We start from the raw sequence: 17,893 nt of genomic DNA, 5'->3' as shown, positions 1-17,893 counted from the left end.
AAAAATGCAAAAAAAAAAAAAAAAAAGATAAGACCAAATTTCAAAGACCCAAAGCACATAAAACACCCAAGAGCACAATGAATCTTACAAACCAGTATTTAAATGTTTAAAGTTATATGCGTAGACATTTATGAAAGCATATCAATATAAGTTGTAAATCAATAGACTGAGTTCTTGGCTCCCAAAATTCATGTCAAAATCTAATCATCAAGACTATGGTGTTAAGAAATGTCTTTCTGAAATCATAAATGAAAAGGGGGCCATAACAATAGACATTAAATAAAAACAAAATATCATTAGATCTGAATTCAAAAACCTGTATTCCACAAAATTGGAAGATCTAAAAGAAATGGTGACTAACTTACCAAAGTTAAATCAAGATCAGGTAAATAGTTTAAACAATATTATAAACCCCGATACCTAAACCACACAAAGACTCAACAAAGAAAGAGAATTTCAGACCAATTTTAAACCATGAACATTGATGCAAATATACTCAACAAAGTACTCATGAACTAAATCAAAGAGCACATCAAATATATTATCTACCATGATCAAGTAGGCTTCATCCCAGGGATGCAAGGATTGTTCAACATATGAAAATCCATAAATGTAATACAGCATATAAACAATCTGAAAGGAAAAAAAAACCCACATGATTATCTCATTAGATGCAGAAAAATCCTTTGACAAAATACAATACCCTTCATGATAAATGTATTGGAGAGTGGCTGGGGAGATGGCTCAGTGGTTATGAACATCGGTTGTTCTTCCAGAGAAACAGCGAACCCAAGTTCGATTCCCAGTGTCCATATAGCTCCTCACAACTATCTGTAACCCCTGTTTCAGTAGATCCAATCTCTCAGAAAATTCAGGCAAAATGCCAATGTACAGAAAATGAACAAAAATGTCTTGGAGAGATGAGAGACACAAGGCCCATTCTTAAACATAATAAAAGCTATATACAGAGAGATGATAACCAGCATCCAATTAAATGGAGAGAAACTCAAAGTAATTCAACTAAGTTCAAGGACAAGGTAAGGCTTCCCACTCTCTCCATATCTCTTCAATGTAGTTCTAGATGTGCTAGCTAGAGCAATTAGACAAAGAAAGAAGATCAAAGGGATCTAGGAAAGGAAGAAGTCAAATTATCACTATTCACAGATGATATGAAAGTATACATAATAACCCCTAAAATTCTACCAGAGAATTCCTACAGCTGATAAACACCTTCAGCAATGTGGCTGGATACAAGATTAACTCCAAAAAATATCAGTAACCCTCCTGTATACAAATGACAAATGGATTGAGTGAGAAGTGACAGCTTTTACAATGCCACACATAATCTTTTCTAGGTGTAACTCTAGCCAAGCAAGTCATAGACCAGTATGAGAAGAACTTCAAGTCTCTGAAGAAAGAAATGGAAGAATATATCCCATGCTTATGGATCAGTATGATTAACATAGTAAAATAGTCATCTTACCAAGAGCAATATAGATTCAATGCAATTCCCATCAAAATAACAACACAATTCTTGAAAGAACAATTCTAAATGTTATATCGAAAAACAAAAAGCCCAGAATAGCTAAAACAATATTACACAATAAAAGGACGTCTGGAAGTATCTCCATCCCTGACTTCAAGCTATCCTACAGAGAAATAGTATTAAAAACTGCATGGTACTGGCACAGAAATGGACTGGGTAATTAATGCAATCAAATTGAAAATTGAGAAATAAGCCTTTACATCTATGGACACTTGAGTTTTGACAAAGAAGTGAAAACCATACAATGGAAAAAAGGCAGCATTGTCAACAAATTGTGCTGATGTAACTGGATGTCTACATGTAGAAAATGGGAATAGATCCATATTTATCACCCTGCACAAAACTCAAGTCCTTGTGAATCAAAAAACTTCAACATAACACCAGACACACTAAGTCTATTAGAAGTGAAAGTGGGGAAGAGACTTGAACTCACCGGCTCAGGAGACAACACCAACAGTTCAGACTCTAAGATCAACAATTAATAAATGGAGTTCTTGAAACAGAAAAGTTTCTGAAAAACCAAGGACACTGAGATTCCTAGCACAGGGACAGGAACACCAACCCCACCCACAAAAACTTTGACTCAAAATGTAGCCTGCATACAAGATGCACAGGGATAAGATAGAGCAGAGATTGAAGGACTGTCCAACCAATGCCTGCCTCAACCCAAGACCCACACCATGGAGGAAACCAACTGGACACTGTTAATGATACTCTGCTATGCTTCCAGGCAGGAGCCTAGCAGAATTGTCCTTTCAGAGGCTCCACCCAACAGCACCTGGAAACAGATACTGAGACTCACAGCCAAACACTGGGCAATGCATAAGTATCCTTGTAGAAAAGTGCGGGGATGGGGGTGGGGGGAGAAAAGGAACTGGAGGTGACAGGAACTTCACAAGAAGACAGACAGAGCCAACTAAACAGGGCTGAGAGTGGCCTGCTAAGACTGAAGCACCAACAAGGACCTTGCATGGACCGGACCCCTACACAGATGTAGCCTATGGGCATCCTAGGATTAGTGTGGGTCCTTAGCAAGGGGAGCAGGGGCTCCCCTGGAGACATGGAGTCTCCAGAGTGTGTGTGTGTGTGTGTGTGTGTGTGTGTGTGTGTGTGTGTTTTCTGCATTTTATTTTATTTTAAATTTTTTTATTAATTTATTCTCGTTACATCTGAATCGTTATCCCATCCCTCCCATTCTTCCCTCCCTCCCATTTTCCCCTTATTCCCCTCCCCTATGACTGTTCCTGAGGGAGATTCCCTCCTCCTGTATGTGCTCATAGGGTATCAAGAGTCTTCTTGGTAGCCTGCTGTCCTTCCTCTGAGTGCCACCAGGTCTCCCCCTCCAGGGCAGAAGCAGAAAGACTCAAATGGTATATACTCACTTATATCTGAGTTTTTTTTATTACTTCCCCCTGGTGGGACTGCCTTGCAGGGCCACAAGGGAAGAGGAAATGCTCAGTCTTGATGTGACTTGATGGGAAAGAGGGGCTCCCCTTTTCTAAGGAATAGGGGAGGGGGAGTTGAGGAGAGGGAGGGAGGGTGGGACTTGAAGGTGAGGAGACATAGGCCTAAGACCAAAATGTAAAGTGAATGAATAAACAAACAAACAAACAAACAAACAAATTAATAATTAGAAAAAACTGAAACAATGTCTCTCTGGAAAGAGACGGGTCACAAGGCCAGATCCCCCATAAGCTTCAGAGGCAGCATGATATCTGAACCACTGAGCTGTCTCTCTAGGCCTTTAAAACTTCTTGCTTAAACATATTTGTTTATGGCAATAGAATTTCTTAAAGTGATTTATATCAAACATATCCAAACATTGTATATAATTTAGCAGAATTTCATCTTGCTCTGTAAATGTATGCTTTGTTTCTTCTTGAATGACATGCAAAATTGCATTAATATGCCATAAGACAGGAACATAATGCTGCACATATTTTAAGATGTTTGTAGAAAAAACTGTGGAAAGGACGCATTGAAAAATAAAAGACACAAGGCTTAGAGGAGAAAAATGTGGCTTTGTTTTTCTATTAGGTACAAGAGAATAATGGTTGTCAAGTTCACAGTACATCAAGAGTGACCAGTTGTACACACTGACTTCTGCTGTGCTGACTCCCTATGCTCTCTAACTGTTAAAATTACCAGCTCTACTTTGTAGACAAAGGAGGATGGAAGTATGGTGAACCTAAGTAATTTTAACACCAGGAAGGTGATAGAAAGCTAAAAAGAGGTTAGACTTGAGCATTTGCTTTGGAGCTCATAGTCACCGTTACCTTAAGGAAGAAGGGAGCAGTTCTGTGTGCAAAAGAAATGTAAGAAAAAAGTAAGTCAGTGCACAGCAGCTGACTTGAATGCACCGATTTATCAGAGCTCCCTGTATGAGTCATTCGTTGACTGCTGAATATGATTTGGACATACATACTCCCTTGTGTGTTCTCTTGTACCTAAAATTTTAACCACCAAGACTTGATTATTATAAGATGTCTATAGTGTTGACTTAATAACTAGTAAGTCACAATGCGAACTGTTGTGTAGGTCTTGGTTATAATACATGTATATATGTGTGTGTATATGTATATGTATATGTATATGTATATGTATATGTATATGTACATATATGTATATATTACAAAGCTGTGAAAAGTTGGAAAGCATTAATAAAATGTTAACTGTGAGTAGATACATCATCAGACACATGCTACAAACCTACACCCGGTTAGTAACTGTGACAGGTAGGGTTCTTCAATTTTCCCCCTTTGCTACATATAAAGATCTAACTTTTTAAAAGAATGCATACCTAGCTATATGTGTATGTGATGAATTTCCTACTGTTGTAGCACTGTTTTAAAGACTGAATAAAAGACATTTACTCAGGCAACTTCTATTTACTGAGCACTCACTTTGTAACAGCTACCTTTTTATTTGCTGTGGAAGCAGGCTAGAAATACCTCAGTGAATTTAGGGTAACTTTGGGGGTCACCATTTTCTTTATCATTCCCATCTCAATTCAAGTCTGCAGTAGAAACTGGATCAACTAAAACAATATAGAGGAAGCTTCTAGCTCCATAGAAATTCTGAGTTTTTGTTTTTGTATGTTGGAATCCAGAATATGTATGACAAAAAAAAAAAAAAAAAAAAAAAAAAAAAAAAAAAGAGGAAGAAGATACATTGAAAGCTATTAGACAAGTCCTGTTTTGTCATTTGAAAACATAAATTGCCATAATACTGTGAGAGGAATGTCATTTTAAAGGAAATTGAAAATAAATACATGTTGCTTGCCTTCTAGCCATTCCTGAGGGGAATGTCATATAGGACCATTTCTTCTGTTCCTCCTACTGTGCATGAGAGTCATCTCTGGTAACTAACAAGGGGCAGACAAAGAAGAGCCCTGAGTGGCGTTGGGACACTGAGCTCCTTTGGGATTGGAGTAGGCGTAGTGACAGGGCAACTCGTACCTCACTCCACAGGGATCCTCCACTATGATTAGACCCCAAGACTCATGACAAAGCATCCAAGCAAAGTAAAAATGAAAAAGATATGTGTTCTGTGAAAGATAAGAATCGCAGAGCCTGCCATCTGAGTTTGCAGCTCATCTATCATACAGATTTTAAGATGTGCTCACTGTATCCATCAAAGCACAGGGTGAATGATGCACACCTTACTGGGGAACGCTGCATTCTTTCTACAGGAGTAAAATGACAATAAGGAACTTTTACAGTAAACTAGCAAAGTCTCTAAAACAAAGGAAAACGTAGACCATCACTTTCAATTAAGCTAGGCTTTGAGAAGCCCCCAATTCCTTTCTCATGAAAGGTTTTTGCAATAATAGAATGTTAGGCCATGGTCTTTTACATTTATTTTACCTGTGATCTATCTATCTATCTATCTATCTATCTATCTATCTATCTATCTATCTATCTATCATATCTATCTGTCTGTCCATCTGTCTGTCTACCCTATCATCTATTTGTCTATTTGGCATGGAAAGAGTTTATTTCACCTGACATCATGAACAAAATTATGGCAGAAACTAAGAGGCAGAAACTGAAGCAGAGACCACTGAGGACCAGTTAGCTCCACATGGCTCATAAATTCTCCTTCCTTCCTTCTTTTTTTCTTTTTTCTTTCTTTCTTCATATATATGTAATATATACTTGCTATATTTTTGTTTTTTTAATTTATTTTTAATTTGATTTTATTAATTTATTCATATTACATCTCAGTTGTTAGCTCATCCCTTGTATCCTCCTATTCCTCCCTTCCTCCCATTTCCCCCCTACTCCCCTCCCCTATGTCTGTGACTGAGGGGGACCTCCTCCCCCTATATATGCTCTTAGGATATCGAGTCTCTTCTTGGTAACTTGCTATCCGTCCTCTGAGTGCCACCAGGTCTCCTCATCCAGGGGACGTGGTCAGAAATGGGGCACCAGAGTTCATGTGAAAGTCAGACCTCATTCTCCACTCAACAGTGGAGAATGTCCTGTCTATCGGCTAGGTCTGGGTAAGGGTTCGAAGTTTACTGCCTATATTTTCCTTGTCTGGTGCCATAGTTTGAGCAGGACCCCAGGACCCAGATCTACCCGTCTTAATGTTCTTGTAGGTTTCCAGGACCCTCTGGATCCTTCTATTTCCCCATTCTTGCTGTATTTTTGATGCACAATTTCATTTTCTTTTTTTTTTTACAATAAAATATAAAAAATAAAATATAATAAAATGAAACAAAACTCATCATGTTGAAGTTGGACAAGGCAAACCAGTAGAAGGAAAAGACCCCCAAGAGAAAGCACAAGAATCAGGAGCCCACTCGTTCCCACACTCAGGAGCCCCACAAAAATACTAAGCTGAAACCTATTTTATACACACACACACACACACACACACACACACACACACACACACACACACACACACATCTTGTGACGACATTGTAAGCCCTGTGCTCGCTCCAGAGCTCACATGACCTTTGTTCAGTTGATGTAGAAGGCATCGCTCTCATGGTGTCCTTCACTCACTCTGTCTCTTATGCTCTTTGCTGCTTCTTTTTCTCTGGGTTCCCTGAGTTCTGAAGGGAGGGATTGGGTGGCTTATTTTTTTAATCCCTTTTAATCTGAACAATTTATCCTAATTTTAAAAAACATTTTTTTGATTAGGTTATATTATGCAGCTCTAGGTAGCCTGGTTCCTGCTTTCTATACCAGGATGGCCTAGAACTCACTGAGCTCCTCTTGCTTCTAAACCTCCAGTGCAGGGGTTAAAGGTGAGTGCCACCACTAGACCTGGCAACTTTCCCTAAGGTTAAAACATTATACTCATCAGGGAAACTTCTCTCCACAATAGACAGAAACAATATACAGCCAATCAAAATGCAGAGTTGTACAGCCTGGTCCTAATGGATGCATCAGCTAAACACTCTCACTTCTAAGGCTGAAGGATCATTGTGGAAGAAGGAAGGGGCAGAAAGACTGCAAGATACAGGGCGTCAGGGTGTTTGCGGAGAGGTGGGGGTCTCCCAGTTAGACTGAATATATACTCATAAAGCCTGACCAACGTGACTGCTCAAATGTGAGCTGAGCAAGGAGGACACCAATGAGTGGTCCAAACTGGACAGAGATAAGTTCATGAGGCCTCAGCCCTACATGAAGAATTACAGGCAGCTGAGTAAAGCCGGATCAGGAGATCTGGTCCCCCACAGAAGAAAGCACAATAACTAGGCGTCCTGTGCCAAATGGTCAGCCCTGGAAACATACAGGCTGGCAGCGTTACATGGCCAAACAGGTTATATTTAGGAATATATAAATTATATATTAATACACTATAAATAAATTTATACATTTATAATCTTAATATGTAATAATTATAAATATATCTATATTTTATTTGCTTATATATTTAACAAATTATATTTATTTGCAATAATAACTAGTAAATAAAGAAAAAGAGGCCATGAATTTGAAGGAGATTGGGAAGGGGGTATCGAGGAGGAATGGTTTGGAGGAGGAAAAGGAAAAGAGAAATGTTGTTGCTATATTATAATTTCAAAAAAAAAAAGGAGAAAAACCTTCTGTAATTCTGAACTTAGTCTTTTTACCATTTTATAGCACATACCACAAGATATCTCTGTGCCTTGTTGCATGTTGTAATCTCACATGAATTTTAATGAGTTGTTTAAAGTTTATTATGTCAAAGTTACACAATGTTTAATTTTTATAGAATACAGAACAATGCTTGAAAGATTTTTCAAAGCACTATTTTTGCTTTTTTTTTAACTAACCTTTTTGCACCCTTATCTGCTTATTTATATTTCCATGAATTTGATGTTGAAGTTACCAGTACTATTCTTTTGATTAAAAAGCTTAGAAATGAATTTAAAGCTCAGCTAAAATTTGTAGACAGTCAGAAGCAACTCTTTCTTAGAAAAATAGGATTTCCTCACAGGTTTTTGGCAATTCTTGTGCCTAGCTGAAGACTTTTGCTTGTAATTCATTTTAAAGAAAGCTAATTATTATTAAAAAAAAAGATTAAATATTGAGAGATTTGACTCTAGTCATGTATATTACCGTCAGAAAACATGGCAAAAGATGTGAGGAGTACCTTTACCATGGTATTAGTGTGAACTCACACTCTGGGTGGGTGCTGCACCCTTCAGCTCACATGCACCTGTGAACATGGGCTGGGCAGAGGGGTGGGCTATGAGGATTTCATACTTTTTTCCCAAACTCCATTTATTTTATTAATGATGGGTCTGAAGGAGGTTTTTTTTTTCCTCTTGCCCCACTGGTTCAGAGAACCTTTCTTTCTTTTGTTTTTTCTTTCTTTCCTTTTTTTTTTTTTTTTAGCTCTTGAAACATGCAGTTGTTGGTTTGTGTCCTGTCATGGAATATGTGAAGTTGTAAACATGGAAACAATCTCATAATGAACTGGACGTGTCCCTAAATCAAGTCCTGAAAGGATTGCTGAGAGTAATGGAACAAAGAAGACAGCTCTCTCTACCTTTTCTTGTGGATAGATTCTCTCTACTTTACACAAGATTTTCTTTTAACATCTTTTTAGAAGGACATCCCTCAAGAAACAGAGCGTGGAGAGCATAATTTACCCATTCTGGATGACTCAGACCCATCATAAGGAACCCTGCTTAGTGTACTCCACTGTATTAGAAAGATGCCCTTAAGAACCATTAAGGTATGCAACACTGTTTGCCCCGACTAACTGACTGCTCCCAAGTGGTGTAAATGTTCCAGACTGCAGTTGCTCCTCAGCACAGAGTACACTGATTAGAAAACATGTTTTGAGGACTGCAGGGAGATTGTGTTAGGCTAGATAGGAACAGGAAGTTGTTTGCCTGCGTTGGTTATTTGAAGGAAAAAAAAATCTTTCCAACTGTTACCTACTTCATGAAGCTCATGCCAAGTTCAGAGGAGGCTGTGTGTGGACATCATAAGGAAAATAGTCATGCGGGCACATTTGTTGTTCATAATTTAAAGGGATAGGAGTAGACATTCACCACACCCACCTCAAACTCTTAATCTCAACTAGAAACCCAATTCCTCTATGTCACAATATCTGAACGGTGTTTGCCACAGAATCATCGGGGAATTCTTGGCTTCATGTTACAAATGCAAAATTCATGGGGAGGCTTAAACATCTGTCATTTGTTATGATGAGAGACATTAATTGAGTCATTTTAATCGTGATCTTCCTACAGCACTGTGAAATTTGATGGATGGTAAATATTAAGGAAAATGAAAGTTACGTTTGAGGACTCAAGCAATTAAGGCTGGAGGATGTTTTCGGAGGTGTGGCAGTGTGGGCCTCATAAAACACGGAGGCTTCATGAAGACATTGAGATGCAGTATCTCGGAAGCAAGAAAAACAAAGGCAGAGAGTCCTAGAAGTTTATTTCCTTCCCATTCCCCTTTGAAAAGTGATCATATGCCATGCATACAACTAATTTTAGAAAACACTGATACATTGCAACTGTAGGAAAATATACTATTTGAGTATATTGATTTGTTCTTTAAAGAAAATTTGCCTTTTACTTTTTGGCTTTTGAGATAATACATTTATTCCTTTTTTTTTCCTTTATTCCCTCCAACCACTCCCCATGCACTTGCTGTCTTTCAAACTCATGGCCTCTTTTTTCATTAATTTTTATTGAGTGTGTATATGCACATGTTTATACCTATATATTCCTAAACATCGTGCTCAGCTTACATAGTGCTCTTATGAATGTATGTTTTCAGGGCTGATCACTTGATATTGAATAACCAATTGGTCTGCTTTTCCCTGGGGAAGACTATTTCTCCTGCCTTAACATTCCTTAGATAGTTGTTTATATAGGGATGAGGCCTCACGGACTTTCCTCCTTCCAGATTGGCAAATCTGTTGTAGTCCTGGTTCAGGTCAAGTGTAGATGATCATGTTGGTGAGACTTTATGGGTGTAGGTTCTGAGTTTACTAGGAGACACAGTCTCCTAGCAAATGCCTTGAACCTCTGGCTCTTACAATCTTTCTGTTCTGTCTTCTGCAATGGTCCCAGAACTTTAGGTGCAGGAATATTTTGTAGATGTATCTTGTTATTCAATAATAACTCATTTCTAACTTAAGAAACTTTACTTGAAACTTGTACACAGGACTTTTTATGAAGTCATGTATTTGTATATCCTTATGAAGTATGACCTAGTAAGTAAACATGAACATACAATGTATAACAATCAAGTAGGAGGAGTAAAGATTTTCATCTCTCAATATTAAGCATTACATGTGTTGACAATTTCACTTTCTACACATTTGGAAAAACATCACAGATTATTTGATTCAACAATTACCCACTTGTGCCCTAGAAAAGCCAGAGCTAATTTCTTCATTCCTGTGATCTGGAATCCCCTATTAAACTCATTTCTGCAGCCTCACTTCCCAGACCCTAGAGTTCACTGTTCCATTCCACTCTACTATGAAACTGACGTCTTCATTTTGGTCCAACAATATGGTACAGTGAGTAAAGGAGGATGATTCCTGAACCAAACATCTAGGAAAGAGTGAACTAACTCCATCAAGTTGTGTTTCAACTTACATGTGCGTACACACAAAATACATACAGAGACATTTATTTTTATGTATATTTTGATTATTTAAAACAATTCTAAATTTAAATATGTTTTGATAATATACTTCCCTTTCCACAAGTCCTTCCAGATCCTCTTCCCCTCCCTTTGCACCAAACTTTAAGTTTTTTTTTTTTTTTTTAAGCAAACAAACAAAAAATCCTCAAAATTAAGAAAACAAGATACCTCACCCCTCAAAAAAGCTGTAACCAAATAAAAGTACACACAAAAAAGTGTGACGTTCATCATGTGTTGGTCAACTACCTCTGGGCATGAGTTCTGCCTTAGGGTGCTTGATACACCCAGTATAGCTTTATTGGAGAAAAGTGAATTTTTTTCTCTCCCAGAAGGTGTAAGTTGCAGTTCAGTTGTTAACCTTTACTCTAGTGGATACGTTTTCATTCATTCACTGATTCATTCATCCATTCAATCATTCGTTTGTTCGTCCGTTTATTCATTCATTTAAAAACATATAACAAAATAAAATGTAATAAGATACTATCACATAGAAGTTGAACAAGACAATCAACAGAAAAAAGACCAGCCCAAGAGAAGGCACACGAATCAGAGACCTACTCATCTGCACACTCTGGAATCCCATAAAAACACTACCCTGGAAGCCATTCCGTAAGCACAAGTGACCTGGTGCAGACCGGGGGAGGCCCTTCCGGTGCAGGCTCTTCCGGTGCAGGCCCTTCCCATGTGGCATCAGTCTCCCTTAGTTCACACGAGCTTTGTTGGGGGTTGAGCTGGAGGAACTTGTTTTCTTCGTGTCCTCCATTTCTGGCTCTCACATTCTTTCTGCATCCCTTTAAGCAGGGTTCCCTGAGGTCTGAGGGGAGTGATTTGATGGAGACATCTCATTTAGTGCTGAGTGATCCTAGGTCTCTCACTCTTAATGTAATGTCTGGCTGTGGGTTTCTATATTGGTTGCCATTTGATGCAGAAGAAGCTTCTCTGATAATTGCTGAACAAGACACTAATCTGTGAGTATAACAAAATACCATCAGGGCTCTTTTTAATCATTACACTTTTTTTTTCTCTTAGGCCAGTACTATTTGGTTTTATCTTAGGTCTCTGGGTTATCTAGTCTCCACTTTTGGACCACTCAAGCAGTGTTAAGTGTGGCTTTCCTGTCTTGGAGTGAACTTTCAATCAGTTATTGGTTAGGGGGAACTAGAAGGAACATACAGAGTCCAGTAGAAAAGGTTAATGGCTGCAGCGGAGGTGCTAGATCACTGGTCACTCGCTGTAGTTGAGGATTTTTCCTACTGTTTTCCATCATGGATGCATTGACTTACTCGCGTGCCTGCCTGCTGCCTAAGTGCTGTAGCCTTGCCACAGCCTCTGCACTCATTGCTCTTGTCTTTTGGGTGGTATTTTCTGGCATGAAATGATACCTCACTTTGGTTTGAATATTCATTTCCCTGATGATTAGTGAGGATGAACATAGCTTTAATTTTCCTGTTGGCCGTTTGGGTGTACTCTTTTCAGAAATGTCTGCTTAGTTCTTCAGCCTGTTTTAAATTGGATTATTCACTTACTTAATGGTTAGCCTCATTTTATTGTTCTGTTGCTTGCTGTGAAGGGAAACCCTGACCAAGGCAACTTTTGTAAAATAAAGCATTAACTTACAGTTTTGGAGGGTTAGTTCAGGAGCGTATGGGCCTATGAAGGCCATTTCTTTCTTTCTTTCTTTTTTTTTTTTTTGACACAGGGTTTCTCTGTGTAACCTTGGCCACACAGCCTGGCCTCTAAATCACAGCGATCTGCCTGCCTCTGCCTCCTGAGTGCTGGCATTAAAAGCATGTGCCACCATGCCTGGCTGTGAAGGCCATTTTTATCCAAACCACTGCAAGGATCATTAGTTAATTATAATTTGGGGACATTATTCTTTCTGGGAAATAGTTCGTTTTTGTTGCCTTTGTCTTTGGTGACCTGCCTAGGAACATAATCACTACATATACCAGTGTCTTTTTGTAGTGATTTTATAGTTTCCCATTTTACATTTGGTATTTTAAAAACTTTGATGTTATTTTGGACAAACGAAGAAAGAGCTCTGCTCTCCCAGTTTTAAGAGATTTTATTTTTTATATGGTATGTTCTTGGCCAAACATTAATTGGCTTTAGAGTGTGTATTAATTTCTGTTTTCTGTTTGCTGTTCCATTGCAATGTCTGTTTTTATGAAGTATTATGCTGCTTTGGCTACTATAACCTTGTGGCATAATTTGAAAAAAATGTATTATGACGGTTCTGTCTTTGTCTCTTTGTCATCCATTCAGTCATTAATTTATTTAGTTCTTTATTGGTTTGTTCATCTATTCCTCAGAATCACCTTGGACATTAATAGTGTGTTTTGGGGCTTGTGTATAAATTTTGACATGATTTTTCTATTTCTGTTATTATATAATTACAATTTTGTGATTACATTTTAATCCTTATAGTTTCTTTTTTACAAATGCATATTACTTAAGTGGTCAGGTCCTCTACCTTCTGAAAGTACTACCCTAATAAGTTTTTCTTGTTACTCTTTAATTTTCTAATGACTATTTTAATGGCTAGAAATAGATATTATAATATCATATTGAGCTTCAAATATGCCAAGAAGAAATAATTTCATCCACTAATATCATCCTAACACATCTTGGAAATAATGCCAGTGAGAACAGATGACCAAGAACTCAGTTCAATAAGATTTTATATTGTGTCACAGTTTATAATTATACAACAGGATTCATAATGTGTGTATTTTCATATTTATAAAACCCCATAGTACACAAAGAATCAAGTTTCTGCCTATTTTAATAGAAAAATAAATACTGGTGACATGAACATTACATTGTGCCTGTGTGGTTGTTATTTAGTTGTTGATTATGGGAAACTGATGTTTTTACTAAAGCACTTAAATCTGTGCCTAGAGTGTACTATTCCTCTTAGTGCCAGCTACACTACCCTGTTCTAGTGGAGAGAACAATTCAATACAATATATTCAATGTATAGGAAAGATGACAGGATGGTTTTCATCTGGTATTAAAAACACAAACTAATTTTTACTACTTTAAGTTGCCAATAACTTGAACTATTTTTTAGATTACTTTATTAACATATATAGTAATATAAATAAAATCATTATTTTGTTTCTTGTGGATTACCTCTGTGTTTATTTACTATTTTTATTCTTCTTTTTCAATCTATTTTTGCTAGCTACTATAAATGGTGAAAAATGTTGGTCCAATGTTAGCAGATATAACTGTCTATCCAATGCTTATTTACAGTCCATAAGCATACTATGGCTTCTTCAACAAGTTATATAATCAGGCATCCAGTACCTTTGGCACAGTTAGCAGCCCCTAACTCTAACACTTATAAAAATAACCATAAATATACACTGTCCGTACAAAAACACAGACAGAACCAAATAACAAAAATCAGAGCTATTTCATAATGTTGAAAGTAGTCTGAGGGTCACATATATCTGAAGAGTCTGTGTGTGCTTCTGTGAACCTGTGATCCCAGCAGATGAACTCTGGGCTGCAGACTGGCTTTGACTATAGAACAAGATCATGTGCTAAAACTCAAAAATCAAACTAAAGCCAGACAAAACAGGAAGCTAGCAAATAAAGGAGGCAAAAATGAAAGAATCTAAATAGAAAAGCCAGGTAATGTTTGTCTTTTCAATACGTGTTCTAATGATCTTAAACCTTCAAGGAACAGATATTTTCAGGCTCTGCACATTGATTTTAGAGTGAATTGACAAGATGTGCTGCTTCCTTCTTCTTTTTTTATTTATTTTTTCACTTTTTATTTTTTTAAGGTATTAATTTTTTCCTTTTTATTCTATTTCTTTTTTAAATATACATTTACATTATTACACATATATACAATAAACTACCTATAGCAAGAAGAAACATGAAACAATCAGGAAAATTATATAAATGTTACATTCATAGTGTTTTGGCTAGATTGGTATCCTTATAGAAAACATCTTTCCTATCTGGTGCATCTAAGTTTCTTTTTTCTTTCTTCTTCTTGTAAACAAAATGTGGGTGGAACTAGGATGAGGCCATCTCCTCATGTATACGTGTGTTTTATGTCTGTGTTAGCTCTCCTGTTGCATGGTGCCTGTTAGAGCAATGTTGTTAGAAAGAGAAAAAGAACATATGAAATGAAAGTTTTTTTTAAAAAATGAAAGTTAAAATGCTTACTTGAGCAGTTAAGAGGTCTTGCTGTTCTGTAAGCAGACCTGAGTTCTTTTGTAGCCAACACTGGCAGCATCTTCAGGGATCACTGCTGAGATAAAAATATTAGACTTTTATTAAAATAGAAGAAAGAAGTAACAGAGACACCATTAGCAAACAAATGACTGAAGGATCAAAGCTGAGGAGGTTCCATAGAAAAACCAACAGAAAAAAATGTGGTAAAGTACACAAGTGTAATTAAGTTACACAACAGAAGCAATTTAATATGCTTTCTATGTATTAAGGTAGGAATTAGAATTATGTTAGAAGATAAGCACACTAAAATTACAGGAATGCAATATGTACTTTAGGAAGCAGTTTATAAAATGCAGCAGAAGAAGGGAATAGGCATTCCAGGATGGTAAGAGGGAGAGCAAGGAGGGCCTGCTGGCATTAGCAGGGGTGAGAAGTGGAGGTAAGGAGAGGTGAGGAGTGTATGACTGTCCCTGAGATGGGGCAGCCACAGGGGATTTCAGAGACGAATGGCCCGTGCTTCTTGTGTGGAAGCTCCAGTGCACCCTGAGCCAGTGGCTGCAGCTTTTGTTGGGCCCCGCCGCCCCTGTGGTTCTGTGTCTGAGGAGAGTCCTGGACAATGGTTGATTGGCAGTCAGAATGGTGACTAGAGGAAAAAGGAGAGACAGACTGTGCCTCATCTCTACTGTCAAACTTGCCCAATCTGTAAAAGAAGGCCCCTGGATCCATGGTTCTGCAGCCCAGGCATTTCCTGTATTTGCCAGTTTAATATTGTGAAGAGATGTGACATGAGGATTTCTTCTTTGGGAACAGTCATGTAGTCTGACGACAAACAATCCAGTGTAATCATCAACACAATGGAACATGTAATAACGGAATTCTTCCTGATGGATTTGCTGGCAATTCATGTTAAATATTTTAAAAGATCCGAGAGCAATATCACAAAAACCTAGAAAACAGAGAGAGGACAATGTCTCACTTCATTTTGTGAGACACAATCCTGATATTCAAACTGAACATAACTATTATAGGAAAAACAAGTTTAAAAAAGAAGGAAGGGAAAGAAAAGAGAAGCCAATGGTCTAGTATGTATTATGAACACAGGCACAAAACACTTAGTATAGCAGTCAACTAAGCTCAGTAGCATTTAGAAAGAGGAGCATCTCAGGTTCAAGAAAGGTTTATTCTAGAAGAGTAATGGTTTTTAGCTTCCCGTTTATAAACCAAGTGATATAATTTACCATATTAACACAACAAAGAAGATTAGTTAACTAATTTTAGGTGTGTGTGTGTGTGTGTGTGTGTGTGTGTGTGTGTGTTGTTATGTGCATGTCAGTGGACGCACCCTTAGAGGCCAGATAGCACTGTATTTCTTGGAGTTGGAGTAACAGGCAGTTATGAATGGCTTGATGTAGGTGCTGGGAACTGAACTTGGATCCTCAGCAAGTGCGCTCCACATTTCTCCAGCTCCGAGAAGAAATTTATATGATCAACACTAATGTAAAAAGATACTTTTCAGATTTCACCCATTGTGTCAGCAAAACAGGACAACTGACAGATCTCGGAGAATGCTAGACAGTGGTCTCAGTTCTGTAAGGAGCATTTGTGAAAGTCTGTGCAGCATTACACTGAAGTCTTCGTCGGGGAGAAGAGAAGAAATAAGGTGCATGAATACAGATAAGAAGAGGAGGCAGGACTCTCTGTGTACTTAATTGTGTGCTACAGAAAATTCCAAGAAACATATATAATTATCAAGACTAATATTTTATGAAGTCCCCGACTATAAAATCACTATGAAATCAATCCAATTTCTCTATATTTATTACTACTCTTTGAAGATCAAATGAAATCCTATTTATGAAAGTGGTAGAAATGTTATAAATTTAATGGCACACAATATTTGTATGAGCTGTACATGACAAATTTAAAATCACAGATGAGAGGAACTTAATGTAACCTGAATAATTGGAGAGACACACCATGCTAATAAATTGGAAGAATCAATATTGTTCAGTTGTCAAAGTTTCAAATAATGCACAGAATCAAGGGAGCTCCTTTCATACTCTCAGGAAGCTTGCCGTGAAAATTGCTAAGATGAAAAGGAGGTATATGGGAATGAAAGGGACCACGAATAGCCAAAATACTTTTGAGAAATAAAATAACTTGCTCATTATATTATCAAAATATAGACAAATAGTTTGGGAAGACTGACAAAGAATAAATATTAATCCTCAAAGATGTAATCAATTGGTTATTCTATTATGATGGTGATAATGATGATGATGTGTGTGTGTGATGCGTGGAAGGTGAGTTGGCACATGCCATGCTGTAAGTGTGAAAGTCAGAGGAAAAAGGCCAGGAGTCTGTTGAAGGAGTGCCTTCGGGACCAAGCATTGCTCCTGAGACAAAGACAAAGGCACAAATGCCACTGCCTAGCTCACCCTAGACAGATGTACTAAATCTGATCTGGCATGGAACATGATGACAGGATTCTGAGAAGCCAGCTGAGATGGTGGGCTAAGGAGCTTGCTGGCAGTGTACACCCTGGCATGCCAAGGGAGGCCTTCCTCCTCTCAAACGTCTGTGCATTGAACATTTGGAAGAATATGTACAATCATTCTATAGGAAGGTGTGATGGGGTCAGTGCCATGGGCTGCTGTAAAAATCATGTAGACCTTTCCTTCCTTAAAAATTTCTACTGAAAAGGCCTGCATCATGACAGGTAGCAAAAACAAAAGTACAGAGCTATGATATTTTCGCAAACCTGGAAATTACATACTTGATACTGAGTAGAATTAAACTGAGAACTGCCACAGTAGGTATGTCTTGCATGCACAGACACTCATCCAAGGCTCAGGAAAAGAAGGCTCTTAAAAAATAACCTAGAAAGGATGTGTAATGTATATAGATTACAGATTGTGTATCTGATGTGGTATTTGGTACCCTTTTACACTGTGGAAGAGGCAGGACTTATCTACAGTGAACATGAGTAAAATCAATTAGTTATCTACTAAGACAGGAAAGGCTTGAG

Source organism: Acomys russatus, chromosome 24 (genome assembly GCF_903995435.1).
Source record: "Acomys russatus chromosome 24, mAcoRus1.1, whole genome shotgun sequence".
Taxonomy (NCBI): domain Eukaryota; kingdom Metazoa; phylum Chordata; class Mammalia; order Rodentia; family Muridae; genus Acomys; species Acomys russatus.
Note: the sequence above shows the minus strand (reverse complement) of the source record.